This window comes from Pleurodeles waltl, chromosome 1_2 (genome assembly GCF_031143425.1).
Source record: "Pleurodeles waltl isolate 20211129_DDA chromosome 1_2, aPleWal1.hap1.20221129, whole genome shotgun sequence".
In the NCBI taxonomy this organism is placed as follows: domain Eukaryota; kingdom Metazoa; phylum Chordata; class Amphibia; order Caudata; family Salamandridae; genus Pleurodeles; species Pleurodeles waltl.
Genome location: NC_090437.1, coordinates 775,480,811 through 775,495,454, shown reverse-complemented (window position 1 = coordinate 775,495,454; position 14,644 = coordinate 775,480,811). Strand labels below are relative to the sequence as shown.

The following is a 14,644-nucleotide window of genomic DNA, read 5'->3' as shown; positions in this document are numbered from 1 at the left end:
ATGAAAAATGTGAGAGCAATTGATCTCATCTACGCCAATAATTCCTTCAGTGCCTCGCAAAGTGTTTTACCCTCTTATGCCAAAGGTTTAGAGTAGGATGTTTTAGTAGCAACGCATTCTCTCTGGAAATATGGTCAATGTAAAATTGCAAAACCCCTCTGTAGGAAAGTACCCTCTTTTGGGCATGGTTATACCCACTTTTTGCCTGCTGTCAGTGTGTTTAACTGTGTTTACTGGGATCCTGCTTACCAGGACCCCAGTGACTGCGCTTTCTCCCTTCAAATTTGGTTGCTTGGACCCCCCACCCACACATACATACATTTGGCATGCCCCCATGTAAGTTCCCTAGTATATGGTACCCAACGGCATTAGGACACCAGGGGTTCCCCATGGGCTGCAGACTGTATTATGCAACCATAGGGAGCCCATGCAAAGTATCTGCAGGCCTGCCATTGCAGCCTGCGTGAAAGGGTGCATGCACCAATATCACTACAGGTCACTGCAAGTCACCCCTTTGGTAGGCCCTCCTAGCCCAGAGGGAAGGGTGCAAGTATCTGTGTGTGAGGGCACCAATGCATGAGCAGAGATGTCCCCACAAACTCCAGCTCAATTGTCATGGACTTTGTGAGTGCAGGGACACCATTTTACCCGTGTTCTGGACAAAGGTCACTACCTATGTCCGGCTCCATAACTTTATCTCCGAACCTAGGCATGATTGGTATCAAACATGCCTGAATCATACCCCAATACTGTTGCCAGTATAGTAAGTATGATTCCATGCACTCTGGGGGTTCCTTAAGAGGATCCCCAGCATTGCTCCTACCAGCCTTCTGGGGTTCTCCAGGCAGCCCAAGCTGCTGCCACCCCTCAGACAGGTTTCTTTCCTCCTGCTGCTTGATCAGCTCAAACCCAGGAAGGCAGAACATAGGATTTCCTTTGGGAGAGGGAGGTAACACCCTCTCCCTTTGCTAATAGGTGTCGCATGACTTGGGAGGGGTAGCCTCCCCAAGCAACAGCTATGCTCCTCCAGTCCCTGCTCCGGCGTGAAGCTGGACCATGGAAAAGGGAGTGATCACTCCCCTGTCCATTACCACCCTAGGGGTGGTGCCCAGAGCTCCTCCAGAGGGTCCCTTGATTCTGCCATCTTGAATCCAAGGTGGGCAGAGGCCTCTGGGAGCATCTGAGTGCCAGGTCAGACAGATGATGTCAGAACCACCTCCTGATAGGTGGTCACCTGGCTAGGTCACCAATCCCCCTTTCAGGGCTATTTAGGGTCTACCTCTTGGGTGGGGGGTCCTCAGATTCGGCTTGCAAGATTCCAGCAGGACTTTTCTGCAACCTCTACTTTGACTTCTAGCCACTGGAACTGTGACTGGACCCTCCAGGAACTGACAATCTGCATCCACAACGAAGACTCTGCTTGCAACATTGTTTCCACGTCTCCTTCCAGCTTCTGCAACAATTCCCCAGCTGTGCATCCTCTGAGGATGGCAAGTCTTCAGTCTGAACGAGAAGGAATCTCCCTTGGAGTGAAGGAGTCACTGCCCTGCACCCGCAGGAACCAACAGCAACGACAAGCGACTGCATGGATTTCCTCTCACCCCAAGCTGCGTGGATCCTGCATCATGGGTGGTGGTCTGGAGTAATCCTCTTTGATGGAGGTTATCCCTTGCCTTCCCAAGCAGGACAGTACCCTGTGCACTGAGTCTCTTGCAGCAAATAGGTTTGTTGGCATCTCCTCCAAGGGATCTTTAGGCTCTGGGTAGCCCCAGCCCCCAGCACTCTTCCCTGCAACGCACAGACCTCTGCATGTTTCTCCTGCAGCATGGTACCCTTCTCCATTTGTGCTGAGTGGGCTCCTCTGCGACTCATAGTTCCTTGTCCAGTGGGTATCCTGTGGGGGCTGCCTTTTCTTCTGTGGACTCCCTGCCTTGCTGAGGGTTCCCCCCCATGACTGCCCCCATGGGTTGCGTCCTCCTGGACCTTGCTGGTCCCCGGCAGCTCCACTTTTGCTTCATTGCGACCTCTGCCTTTGCCAAGGCTTGTTGGTGGCTTTTCCACTGGCTGACTGCATCCTCCAGGAACACGTCTATGGCTCCAGGGCTGCATTGTTGAGCATCTTTGTCCTACAACTGACCAACTTCTGCAACCACAGATGGGTGGGTAGTGGCTCCTACCACCACCGGACACTCCTGTGACTTCTGGTCTTGGTCCCCCTTTGCACAGGTCTTCCTCTTCAGTAATCCACCGCTGGTTTCTTGTCTGGGTGTTACATTATCTTCTTTTTTTAGTTCTTTTGGGTGGTTTGGGGAAAATCCAGTAACTTACTCCTTTCTTCCTGATCGCTGGGGGGCACTGTGGTATTTACCTTTGGGATTTCCTAGTTCCCAAGCTCCCAGCTCCTCTTTTCACATTCCACCTACCTATGTGGGGGTCCTGCACTCACATTCCATTTTTTTTGTATACGGTTTGGGCTCCACCTAGGGTCACTATTGTCTATTGCTATTACACTGTTTTCTACTGCTTTTTATGCATATTTCTGATTACTAGTGTACATATCTAGTGTGTTACTTATCTCCTACTGGAGGGTTGCCTCTCTAGTACTTTTTGGTAGTTGTGTCACTAAAAAAAAAAAAAAAAAAAAAAATATATACCTTCATTTTTTTTTTTTTTTTTTTACTCAGAGTGTTTTTCTTTCATGTGTGTAAGTGCTGTGTGACTACAGTCGTATTGCATGAGCTTTTCATGGTCCTAGCTAAGCCTTGGCTGCTCATCCACAGCTACCTCTAGAGAGCCTGGCTTCTAGACACTACCTACACTACACGAATAGGGGATACCTGGACCTGCTATAAGTATCTTAGGTACCCACCACACACCAGGCTAGCTTCCTCCACCCTACATCTATATTCATATAATGTCTGGTATGTTTTCGTACTCTGTTATAAACTCTTTCTCTACAAGAATTAAAATGAACAGTGACTATCTGACCCCTTCTACCAATGACGCAGACTTGCGAATACTCACCCAACAATTAGAAATGATCACAACTGATTAAGTCTGAACCAGGCTAACCTCGTTATCTGTTCTGGTTGTGCATATGCACTTCTTTTTCCCCAGTCTCCTTTACCGGGTCACCACCAGTAGGGTGGAGTACTTAGCATGTCCTATCAGAAAAACCAATTGCATAACCAAAGCTAGCACCAGTCCAACTATGCAAGTAGCAAGCACAGTTCCCATGATGGCTACAACTGTTTTCCATTCCTTGCCGTTCATCTTCCCTCCTTTAGCCGGGTTGTAACGTTATTCGCTATTGACTCTGTGTCACTTGGCTGTCCTTTGCATCCCTTATGACTTCTTTTTACCGAGACCTAGGCAGCCTTTGTCGGTAGGTCTCTCTGATACTCCCCTCTGGTACCTTTAACTTATTTGAGTGTGTCACACGCAGCCAGACAAGCAATCCTTTACATTTTACAGCTGTATTTGTGACCAGAAGAATTTTATATGGCTCTTTCGTACATGTTTTTTTTACAAGAACCCAGCCCCTGGGCTTCAAACTGTGGCACATGGCTGCCGATGTACTGGGGCAGCTTGCAGGACCTGGAGAGACATTGAGAGCATCACATCCAATAGTTGTTTACAAAGGTCCAAGACCAGTTATCAAAATCAAAGCAGAAATAGAACATTAGGCACGCTCATTATTCTGTCCAGGGAAATCTCATGGAGGCTCAATCCAGTTATTAGTCCCAGAGAGCAAGCGCTTGAGACCTGCTGTATTCTATTTTGTGTGGCTTTAACTATGCCCATCACTTTCATTCGTTCCTGGGCTTGCCTTTCTGAAATCTCTTGATGTCATTGCTACATGCTTTAAATTTGTCCCGCCTTGGGGCAGTTTTGATATCGCCTTGGGAACCGACCCTGTTATAGGGATAATTGAATGATTGCCGATATGTTTTACTGTGAGCAAACGACTTTTTTTTTTTTTGCTCTCTCTCTCCTTCGTACTCCAAGAGGCTTTCAAATTTTACACAGCGCGAGCGCGACCATTAGTATTGGGGCTTTGTATGACTACCAGTTACTTCTCATTGTTAACTTTGTTTATCATTCGCGCTTATGGCTGCCACCCTCCACATAACTACTAGTTACTTCCCATTGTTTACTTTCCTGCCCATGGGGCTTTCACGTTTTACACACTATGTTTTTCATTCATGCTCATGGCGACCACAGCACTCTCACATTTTACGCAGTGTGAACTTGATCGACAGTATTGGAACGTTTTGCATGACTAAGTTAAACTTTGTTTTTCATTCACATGCATGGCGACCACGGCGCGTTGACATTTTACACATCACAATGAGCAGTATTGGAGCGCTTTGCATGACTACCAGTTACTTCTCATTGTTCAACTTTGTTTTTCATTCACGCTCATGGTTACACAGCACAATGAGCAGTATTGGAGCGCTTTGCATTCTACCAGTTATTTCTCATTATTTATTTTGTTTCTCATTCGTGCTCATGGCGGGCATAGCACTTTCACGTTTTACACAGTGCAATGGGCAGTATTGGAGCGCTTTGCATGACAACCAGTTACTTCACATTGTTTCTTAGTTACCTCACGTCACAGTTACGGAGAGGACAGTGCATCATGTGTGCTCACAGCTTACAAAATGGCACTACAAAGCTTGTTTGACTCTAGTTAAGCATTTTTATTTTCTTTATCATTGTATAATGCTATGACACCCTATCCTTGACAATTCTTGTTTCACTGTTTCTCATTGAAAAGTTTTCTTTTGTCAGGCATGGTCTTCCAGAACTGCTTGTTGACTCTGTAAGCTTTGCTATGGTGATATTTATTGGCTAGAGATGCACAGTAACACTTTCAGTGCTGACAAGCACAAATCTGGTAAACTGATTAGAACCTGTTCTTCGCTTTCAAGCTTCCCAGTTCAATGCAGGAGAAACTCATCCAGTTACATTTTTAGGTCAAGCACAGCAGCGAACAAGCCCTAATTTTCCTAGCTGTTGTTTCCCCATCACTTTCATTCGTTTCTGGGCTTGCCTTTCAAAAATACCTTGATGTCATTGGTAAATGCTCTAGGAGTAGTTTGTGTTTTAAGGGCCTTGTTTAAATTTTATTCCAGCAGGCTTGCTAGACCTTTAGTTATATGCAGGGCCACTGGAATTATGTGGCAAGAAAAGTCCAATTATACATCTATAACGCCAATAGCTCTAACTCAAGTAAATGCAAGGCCAATTGCACTGTAAATGCTTGTTCTGTTTGGAGTACAATGCACGCTCATACGCACCAGAGAACCAATAACGACCATATCAAGGTACTGAAAGCACATATTTTTGCTAGTTTGTACTCTGCTCAGTCTCTCCTCGAGGACCAAGGCCACAGTGTAGTCTCCGGTTATGTCCACATCCTCACAAATATTTTTTGTGATTGTGTTTCTTGTTGTTTTTAAATGTCCACCATGGTCACTTTCCTCATACATTGGGGCACCATAACATGGGATCAGTTCTTTGTCACAGTCATTGACTCATATCTGCCCTTTGGATAGACCTACATCCATTTTGAAAAACTGCACATAGCCACCAGAACTTAGAGGTATCCTTGACGTAGGGACAGTCCAATAAAAAACAAGCTGCAGCCTTGAAAACGGTCCATAAGCTAGAGGAGAATGACTCAGTGTAACCACTGTTTGTTTCTCTACGTTATTGTGCTGACACACCAAATAATGCAAGTAATAATCTTGAAAAGACCTTTTGGAAATGTTCCTTTGACCATATTCCCCAAAAGCTGTCTGTCATTTTTTCTTGTGCATAGGGTCATGGAACAATTCAGTACCTGTCAATAGGGCATTTGGTAATATCACCTTGCAATGAGTCCAGCCACACTTCCATCTCATTGCATCTGCAATCCTTTTTCACCCATTCATTAATCTCTTCCCGCTGTACATTCTTCCGTATGTTCCTCATCTCCTCTAAGTTTTGTGCAGCCCTCACCAGGGATGGCAATGCCGTAAATAATTCTGCGTGTCCCAAAGGGACATAGAATGCATGATAGCGAGCCACAGCATCTGCTAAAGTTATTGCCATTTGAAATTTCATCTGACCGTCTCCAATGTGCTGCACTTTTCACAACAGTTATTTGGACTGGCACTGGCAGAGCTTGCAGTAAATGAAACACTCTGGGGCATTACGTGTTGGTGTACTAGAAGACATCACAAACCCTCTCTGTGGCAACTGGCCAAAATCATGGACCACTCAAAAAACATACTGCGAATCAGTTACAATAATTACATATGCCTCGAAAAATCACAAAAATGTTACTAAACCTGCAGGACCAGTGAACTGAATAATCTATTCAACCTAAATGTAATGCTCATGATCCATAACCTGGTCTCAAAATGTGTGACCATGGGCAAATATTTTATTTCACTACGTTGCCTTTTTCTTAATCATCACATAAGAGCATGTTCAACTATGTGAGGTTCAGCATGTCTGCTGTACATAAACCTTGTTTGATTTAACAGACTAAACTTTTGCCCCAGGTTTATAAAAAATCTAGCCAACACATAGGGTAAACATGACCCCTGACTTGCCTATGAGTTCACTATCAGCATTGTTATCAGGGTGTGAGAAGGAATGTTTCTCAGCTCATGTTTAAAAACTCATTTTTAATAAATATATTAGTAAAGCTAAAGTGGTAGTGCACTGTTATTTACAGGTCAGCACATTTTCCATTGTAATTGCCACATAAATTCCCACTCACACGCAGTTTTTCCTGATAACAATACGTAGCGTATAAACGTTAATGTTTGTAAATCAGGTTTCTGCAATATTTACAATGTGCACATTGCCAAGTAAAGTGGTTTGATCTGTTTTGATCATATTAAAATCTTTGTTTTCGTCACCCTTCTGAATTAAAAAGGAAAATATGCTTTCCTAATTGCTGATCTATTTTGAAATATTTGTACTGTTTATTTATAAGCTATTTAAATGTTGAATGCTAGACAAAAACACGACACCCTTCAGCCTTTCGTTTCACTATCATGGTCAGATAGTAAACTTTACTTTTCTTCCTCAGAGTGCAAAGTTAGAGGATTTTGTGAACACTAATCTCCAGGATAAAATAAGCAGCAATTTGTAAAACATAAGCTGATATCTGACCACTGTCTTTGAAGGCACAGCAAATGCAACAAGATAAAAACAAGATTTAAAGACCTCTTTATAGCTTATGCACTTTCAGAATGAACAGGACATCTGTTCTTTGTCATTTTAAGCCCTCTAGCCAGAAGCGGCCAGTAAGCCCTAAAAGTAGCACCCTGATAGGATATGACTTGCCAAAGCAAGAAAGTGAATATATTTTTCGCAGCATGTTACATCATCGTTTTTGGCTCATAACCTGCCCTTGTGAAAGCTATCAGTTCAGGTGTCTGTGTAGATCATTCATTGGCTAAAGGGGCTTCAATAATCTTATTTTCTACAAACGGCTCATGCCGCTCTTAAAATTACTGCACTGTCCCTCAAACAGGAGCCATCTACGAATAACATATAATCACAATTTTACAAGGGTTTATCGTCAATGTCTGTTCGTAGCATGGTACACAGCTACATTACCTGAATACAATTGTGGTCTTCTTCCCCCTCCTGCTGAGCGGGTAACGGCAATTGCGTAGCAGCATTCAAAACAGAACATCATTTGCGAAATATAGTAGGGGCGCCAACAATATTACTTCAGATCGAATAAGCAAGAAAGTAGTCAAATGCTGGGTTTTACAACTGATGAGCAAACTTTCATCTGAATGGGGCACATACAATGTCAGGGTGTGTCCCAACACAGTACAGGGAGTGCAGAATTATTAGGCAAATGAGTATTTTGACCACATCATCCTCTTTATGCATGTTGTCTTACTCCAAGCTGTATAGGCTCGAAAGCCTACTACCAATTAAGCATATTAGGTGATGTGCATCTCTGTAATGAGAAGGGGTGTGGTCTAATGACATCAACACCCTATATCAGGTGTGCATAATTATTAGGCAACTTCCTTTCCTTTGGCAAAATGGGTCAAAAGAAGGACTTGACAGGCTCAGAAAAGTCAAAAATAGTGAGATATCTTGCAGAGGGATGCAGCACTCTTAAAATTGCAAAGCTTCTGAAGCGTGATCATCGAACAATCAAGCGTTTCATTCAAAATAGTCAACAGGGTCGCAAGAAGCGTGTGGAAAAACCAAGGCGCAAAATAACTGCCCATGAACTGAGAAAAGTCAAGCGTGCAGCTGCCACGATGCCACTTGCCACCAGTTTGGCCATATTTCAGAGCTGCAACATCACTGGAGTGCCCAAAAGCACAAGGTGTGCAATACTCAGAGACATGGCCAAGGTAAGAAAGGCTGAAAGACGACCACCACTGAACAAGACACACAAGCTGAAACGTCAAGACTGGGCCAAGAAATATCTCAAGACTGATTTTCTAAGGTTTTATGGACTGATGAAATGAGAGTGAGTCTTGATGGGCCAGATGGATGGGCCCGTGGCTGGATTGGTAAAGGGCAGAGAGCTCCAGTCCGACTCAGACGCCAGCAAGGTGGAGGTGGAGTACTGGTTTGGGCTGGTATCATCAAAGATGAGCTTGTGGGGCCTTTTCGGGTTGAGGATGGAGTCAAGCTCAACTCCCAGTCCTACTGCCAGTTCCTGGTAGACACCTTCTTCAAGCAGTGGTACAGGAAGAAGTCTGCATCCTTCAAGAAAAACATGATTTTCATGCAGGACAATGCTCCATCACACGCGTCCAAGTACTCCACAGCGTGGCTGGCAAGAAAGGGTATAAAAGAAGGAAATCTAATGACATGGCCTCCTTGTTCACCTGATCTGAACCCCATTGAGAACCTGTGGTCCATCATCAAATGTGAGATTTACAAGGAGGGAAAACAGTACACCTCTCTGAACAGTGTCTGGGAGGCTGTGGTTGCTGCTGCACGCAATGTTGATGGTGAAAAGATCAAAACACTGACAGAATCCATGGATGGCAGGCTTTTGAGTATCCTTGCAAAGAAAGGTGGCTATATTGGTCACTGATTTGATTTTGTTTTGTTTTTGAATGTCAGAAATGTATATTTGTGAATGTTGAGATGTTATATTGGTTTCACTGGTAATAATAAATAATTGAAATGGGTATATATTTGTTTTTTGTTAAGTTGCCTAATAATTATGCACAGTAATAGTCACCTGCACACACAGATATCCCCCTAACATAGCTAAAACTAAAAACAAACTAAAAACTACTTCCAAAAATATTCAGCTTTGATATTAATGAGTTTTTTGGGTTCATTGAGAACATGGTTGTTGTTCAATAATAAAATTAATCCTCAAAAATACAACTTGCCTAATAATTCTGCACTCCCTGTATTAATAAACTGTTCAACAGTCACCACTGCACCACAATGGCTCATAAACATCCCCGAAGACCTGCGGCACCTGGATCAAGCACAGCTAAAAAATGCACAACGGGGTGCTATTGATCTCCAGAACGTGAAACATTCTTTATCATAATCAGGCATTCCTAAGGCTAGGGAGGAAAATTGTACTTTTCGTTCTAGTAATCCTTTCTGGCACTTGTCTGACCATGGCAAAGACTCAGGTGTATCTTTGCTGGTCATTCGTTGTTAAGGCTAGGCCATGAGAGAAACAATTGCTATCCCCTCCCAAATTTTGTATAACCTACCATCCTAAGAAATCCCCTTACTACTCTTCGGGTATGGGAGGTGGCATCTGCAGAGCAGCATATATCTTTTCCTGGGACTACTTTCATTTTTCTTTCTCTGACTCGAGTCAAAAATAAATCACTTTCTTCAGACAATACTGTAACTTTGAGAGAGAGACCCTTTTCCCATTCAAGGCAAATGGTTCATCGGTGTAATGGTGTCCCAAGTACACACTTCACCAGTAGGTAAAGTGACTAACACATTGCCAATGCACTGGACCAGTACAGACACATGTGCAAGCTGCAAAGATTCCAGATCCTTATGAAGAGCCTGAGAGAAGATGGAGGGGATTCAGTCTACCGTTGAGAGAGCTTTACCCACCAGAACACCATAGTATTAGATCTGAATGACAGTATTGATTTTCCTCATGCAATGGTACTGAAAAGAATGCTGAACATAAATAAATAACTGTAAACCCTCTGCTGTAACAGGATCACAGCAGGAGTACACACAACAGGAAAGGTGGGTGCGACAATGCAATGAACAGGTCTTAAATCCTTCACCATTCTTCAAGAAACACCACCTCCCTTTCACAAGGGGAGAAGTGTAGGGTTACATGGGCTTCTTTCCTTTTAATGATGCTCGCCTGCAGTAGATCTTGTATCACTTGTTCAATCACTTCTTTTGTTTCCTGAGACAGTTAATCCCGGGGAAACTCAGGCAGCTATGCTCCCATCTCTATTTCACCCATATTGAATTGGCAATCAGCATCTTTCCTATCTCACTTCCCTTAACTGCCCAAATTTGCAAATCTTTGGGAATAGCAAATGACTCAAGAGAGATGTCTCACTTCCAGTAGAAACATCACTTTAAAATGTGCATCAGGGTGTCTTCTCTGTATAAGCATGGTACAAAATAGAATACAATTCAGTTTATGGGATCTCTTCCCAACAGATTTACAGGGTTAGTATGACTGAACAAAACTTCATGCCGTTGCATAATAGGACCTATAATCACAGAGACAGGGGAGGCAACTGACTTTTCAATGTTTGGTTTTATTTAGGAAAATTGAATCCTCAGGTCAGATTATATATTTCCCAAGCAATTTCCTTTTTTATTTTTAGGGACATAAGATCTGAGAAAGCTTTTTCACATAAAAATGTGGTGGGGAAAGGAAGTGACACCTTAAAGGCCTCTCATCACTCTATAGCCTCTCTGTTGCATGTAATTAATTTGTTTTATACCACCTCTCGTACCAGTGTAGGGTGTTGGAGCATTTTACAGGGGACTGCAAGGTGTAGGATTCACATGTCATCCACACTGGTAGGCATTTTCTAAGAGTGCTCGGTCTGGAGAAGCACAAACTCAGGATTCACAACACAACACAGTAGTTAGATTTGACTTTAATAATAAAAATGTATTTCTACACAAGCAAACCTTTTCAGTAGCATAGGGAATACAAACATGTAATTTGTGCCATGCAGTATGCATGCAGCTCTTTAATGACCGTTCGTAGCTCACTGTGCTAGATTACGATTTTTAGTTACGAACTGCACACTAACAAAAGAATCTCTGTGACAAAAGCAGTAACCCACAGTGCTATGCATATAAAATACTGTATTTTGCATGATACACATTCTCTGCATCAGGCATATTAACCATCTGCGCTACCATTGAGTCAAAACTACCATGGGACAAAACTCCCATCTCTCTCCAGCAGGTACATTAATCACCAGAGTTATCATGACGCTTTTAATTTTGCCCCAAGGCTGCTGGATGTACAAGGAACTTTGCACTGCTTTTAAAACTGCTGCACAAAGGAAGAAATAAATATAAAACATGCATGTTTGTTAGAGGCCCTAGCTGGAGAAGTGCCTTCCTCCTGACCCAGGCCTGAGGACCCCCTTTGATGTGTCAAAGACTCCTGGGGTTCCACGGACCACAGGCTGGGAACCACTGCTCTACATGTCACCATGGTAACAGCTGAGAAACCTTGGAACAGGATTATTAAATCATCTTTGAAGTTTATAGGTTCTTGTGCCTGAGATGCTGCTAAAATGTTCTACTTCACCTTAAAGAAAAGAGTCCTAGTATGGACATCTGGACTTAGCTCCTTCTTTTGCTGCAAGGATATGTGATCCAAGATGATCTTCTTGTAGCATAGAAGTTTTAACATGCATCTCCACTTCAGAGTTTGGCATGGCTTTATTAAACCCGTGGATAACGTTACAGTTCATGCAGAAACAGCTTTTAAAATCTTCCATTCTCTTTGTGAGAGACCTTTATGAATATCCAAAGTATCTAGCCTGGCTGCCATTTGGTCCTGTTAATGAGCGTGTTCACCAAGATCATTCTCAAGATGGTCAATCCTGGTCTCTTATTTTTGCATTGAGTGATGCATGTTAAGGCCTTTGCAAAATCTAACCTCTAGACTGTCATATTTTCTACATTCCTGCAACAGAAGCTGAATGTCATCTTTCACAGATTGCACTTCCAGTTCTGAGCAAATGTGCCAGCCGTCTTGTAGTGTTCAAGATTTCCTGCACCTCCTTCTCTCCAATAAGCATCCTTCTTTTGGCTAAATAGCTCTTTTACTGAGGGGGTTCTTAGGAGCTTAGACTTAGGTGTTGTCATGATGATATTGAACAGCTACTTTCTCAGTCTGTCTTGCCTACACAAAGACACTTGGGGACAACAGGGCCGGTAATCCACAACCAGGCCAGAACCACTGGCAACAGTGTGAATATCTTTCCTGTGCCCCGTACAAGTGGGATACAGATACAGTAATGTGCCCTAGCAAGGAGCCCTATAAAGTTTGCAAAGTGGCTAATTGCTGGGGGACAGATATATGTTTCGTTACCCCAGGCAAGAGCCACACGTTAATTGGATTTTTTTTTCTTAGCCTAAGAAAAAAGTTCAAATTGCATTGAGCTCCTAGCTGAGGCACAGAACTGAGAGTTTGTATCCTATGAGGGAGTGAGACGAAGCCTTGAGTTTTTCTAAGCTTAGGCACAAAATCCAAAGTGCCTTGCCTTTTGCTGGGGCACGGAACTATGTGTACTGAGAAGCACTGTGATATAAGGAGCCATACGAAACTGAATCAGGAAGTGACGGTTTGAAGGGGATGGTTTAGGCAGCACAACACAGAAGGAGCGTGCACTTATTAAACTACATGCAGTCCATGAGCATTCACCATGATACTTTTGAAAAAAATAAAATGACAAGACAAAACAAAAGTAGGCCAAACAAAATATAAATCAGAATATAAGGAAGCTGGTTTGGCTTGCTATCAAATTCATGCCTCTAGTAGGGATGCTTCTAAGAATGATGAAAACAGATTTCACGCATTACAGTGGGACACATTTAAGAAGAAAAAAAATGAACAAGAAGTCATGAAAAACATAAACCAAGATGGTGGCTTACAAATAGGTTGGTTCCTTAACCCCTTCGCTGCCAGGCCTTTTCCCCCCTCCTGTGCCAGGCCTTTTTTTGCCTATTTGGAATAGTTCTCGCTTAGGCCCTCAAAACATTTTGTCCACATAAGCTACCCACGCCAAATTTGCGTCCTTTTTTTCCAACATCCTAGGGATTCTAGAGGTACCCAGACTTTGTGGGTTCCCCTGAAGGAGGCCAAGACATTAGCCAAAATACAGTGAAAATGTAGTTTAAAAAAAAAAAAAAATAGGAAAAAGGGGCTGCAGAAGGCGGCTTGTGTTTTTTTCCCTGAAAATGGCATCAACAAAGGGTTTGCGGTGCTAAAATCACCAGCTTCCCAGCTTTCAGGAACAGGCAGACTTGAATCAGATAACCCAAATTTTCAACACAATTTTCGCATTTTACTGGGACATACCCCATTTTTACGATTTTATTTTTTTCAGCCTCCTTCCAGTCAGTGACAGAAATTGGCGTGAAACCAATGCTGGATCCCAGAAACCTAAACATTTCTGAAAAGTAGACAAAATTCTGAATTCAGCAAGGGGTAATTTGTGTAGCTTCTACAAGGGTTTCCTACAGAAAATAACAACTGCAAAAAATAAATATTGAAATTGAGGTAAAAAAACAGCAATTTTTCCTCTACGTTTTACTCTGTAACTTTTTCCCCGCAATGTCAGAATGTTTAAAGCAATATACCGTTACGTCTGCTGGACTCTTCTGGTTGCAGGGATATATAGGGCTTGTAGATTCATCAAGAACCCTGGGTACCTAGAGACAATAAATGAGCTGCACCCTGCAGTGGGTTTTCATTCTATACCGGGTATACAGCAATTCATTTGCTGAAATATAAAGAGTGAAAAATAGCTATCAAGAAAACCTTTGTATTTCGAAAATGGGCACAAGATAAGGTGCTGAGGAGCAGTGGCTATTTGCACATCTCTGAATTCCGGGGTGCCCATACTAGCATGTGAATTACAGGGCATTTCTCAAATAGACGTCTTTTTTACATACACTCTTATGTTTGGAAGGAACAAATGTAGATAAAGACAAGGGGCAATAACACTTGTTTTGCTATTCTATGTTACCCCAAGTCTCCCGATGATACCTCACTTGTGTGGGTAGGCCTAGCGCCCGCGACAGGAAATGCCCCAAAACAAAACATGGACACATCCCATTTTTTGACAGAAAACAGAGGTGTTTTTTGCAAAGTGCCTACCTGTAGATTTTGGCCTCTAGCTCAGCTAGCACCTAGGGAAACCTACCAAACCTGAGCATTTTTGAAAACTAGAGACCTAGGGGAATCCAAGATGGGACTTGTTGGGCTCTGACCAGGTTCTGTTACCCAGAATCCTTTGCAAACCTAAAAATTTGGCTAAAAACAAAAAACACATTTCGGTGACAGAATGTTCTGGAATCTGAGAGGAGCCACAAATTTCCTCCCACCCAGCGTTCCCCCAAGTCTCCCGATAGAAATGATACCTCACTTGTGTGGGTAGGCCTA

At 43.0% G+C, this 14,644-nt stretch overlaps 1 protein-coding gene across 1 annotated transcript in view; it reads right to left on the bottom strand.

Moving 5' to 3' along the window:
- The window catches only part of TMA16 (translation machinery associated 16 homolog), a 93,645-nt gene that overhangs the window by 58,197 nt on the left and 20,804 nt on the right, over positions 1 to 14,644 (bottom strand). The gene's annotated exons all lie outside the window — the stretch shown is intronic.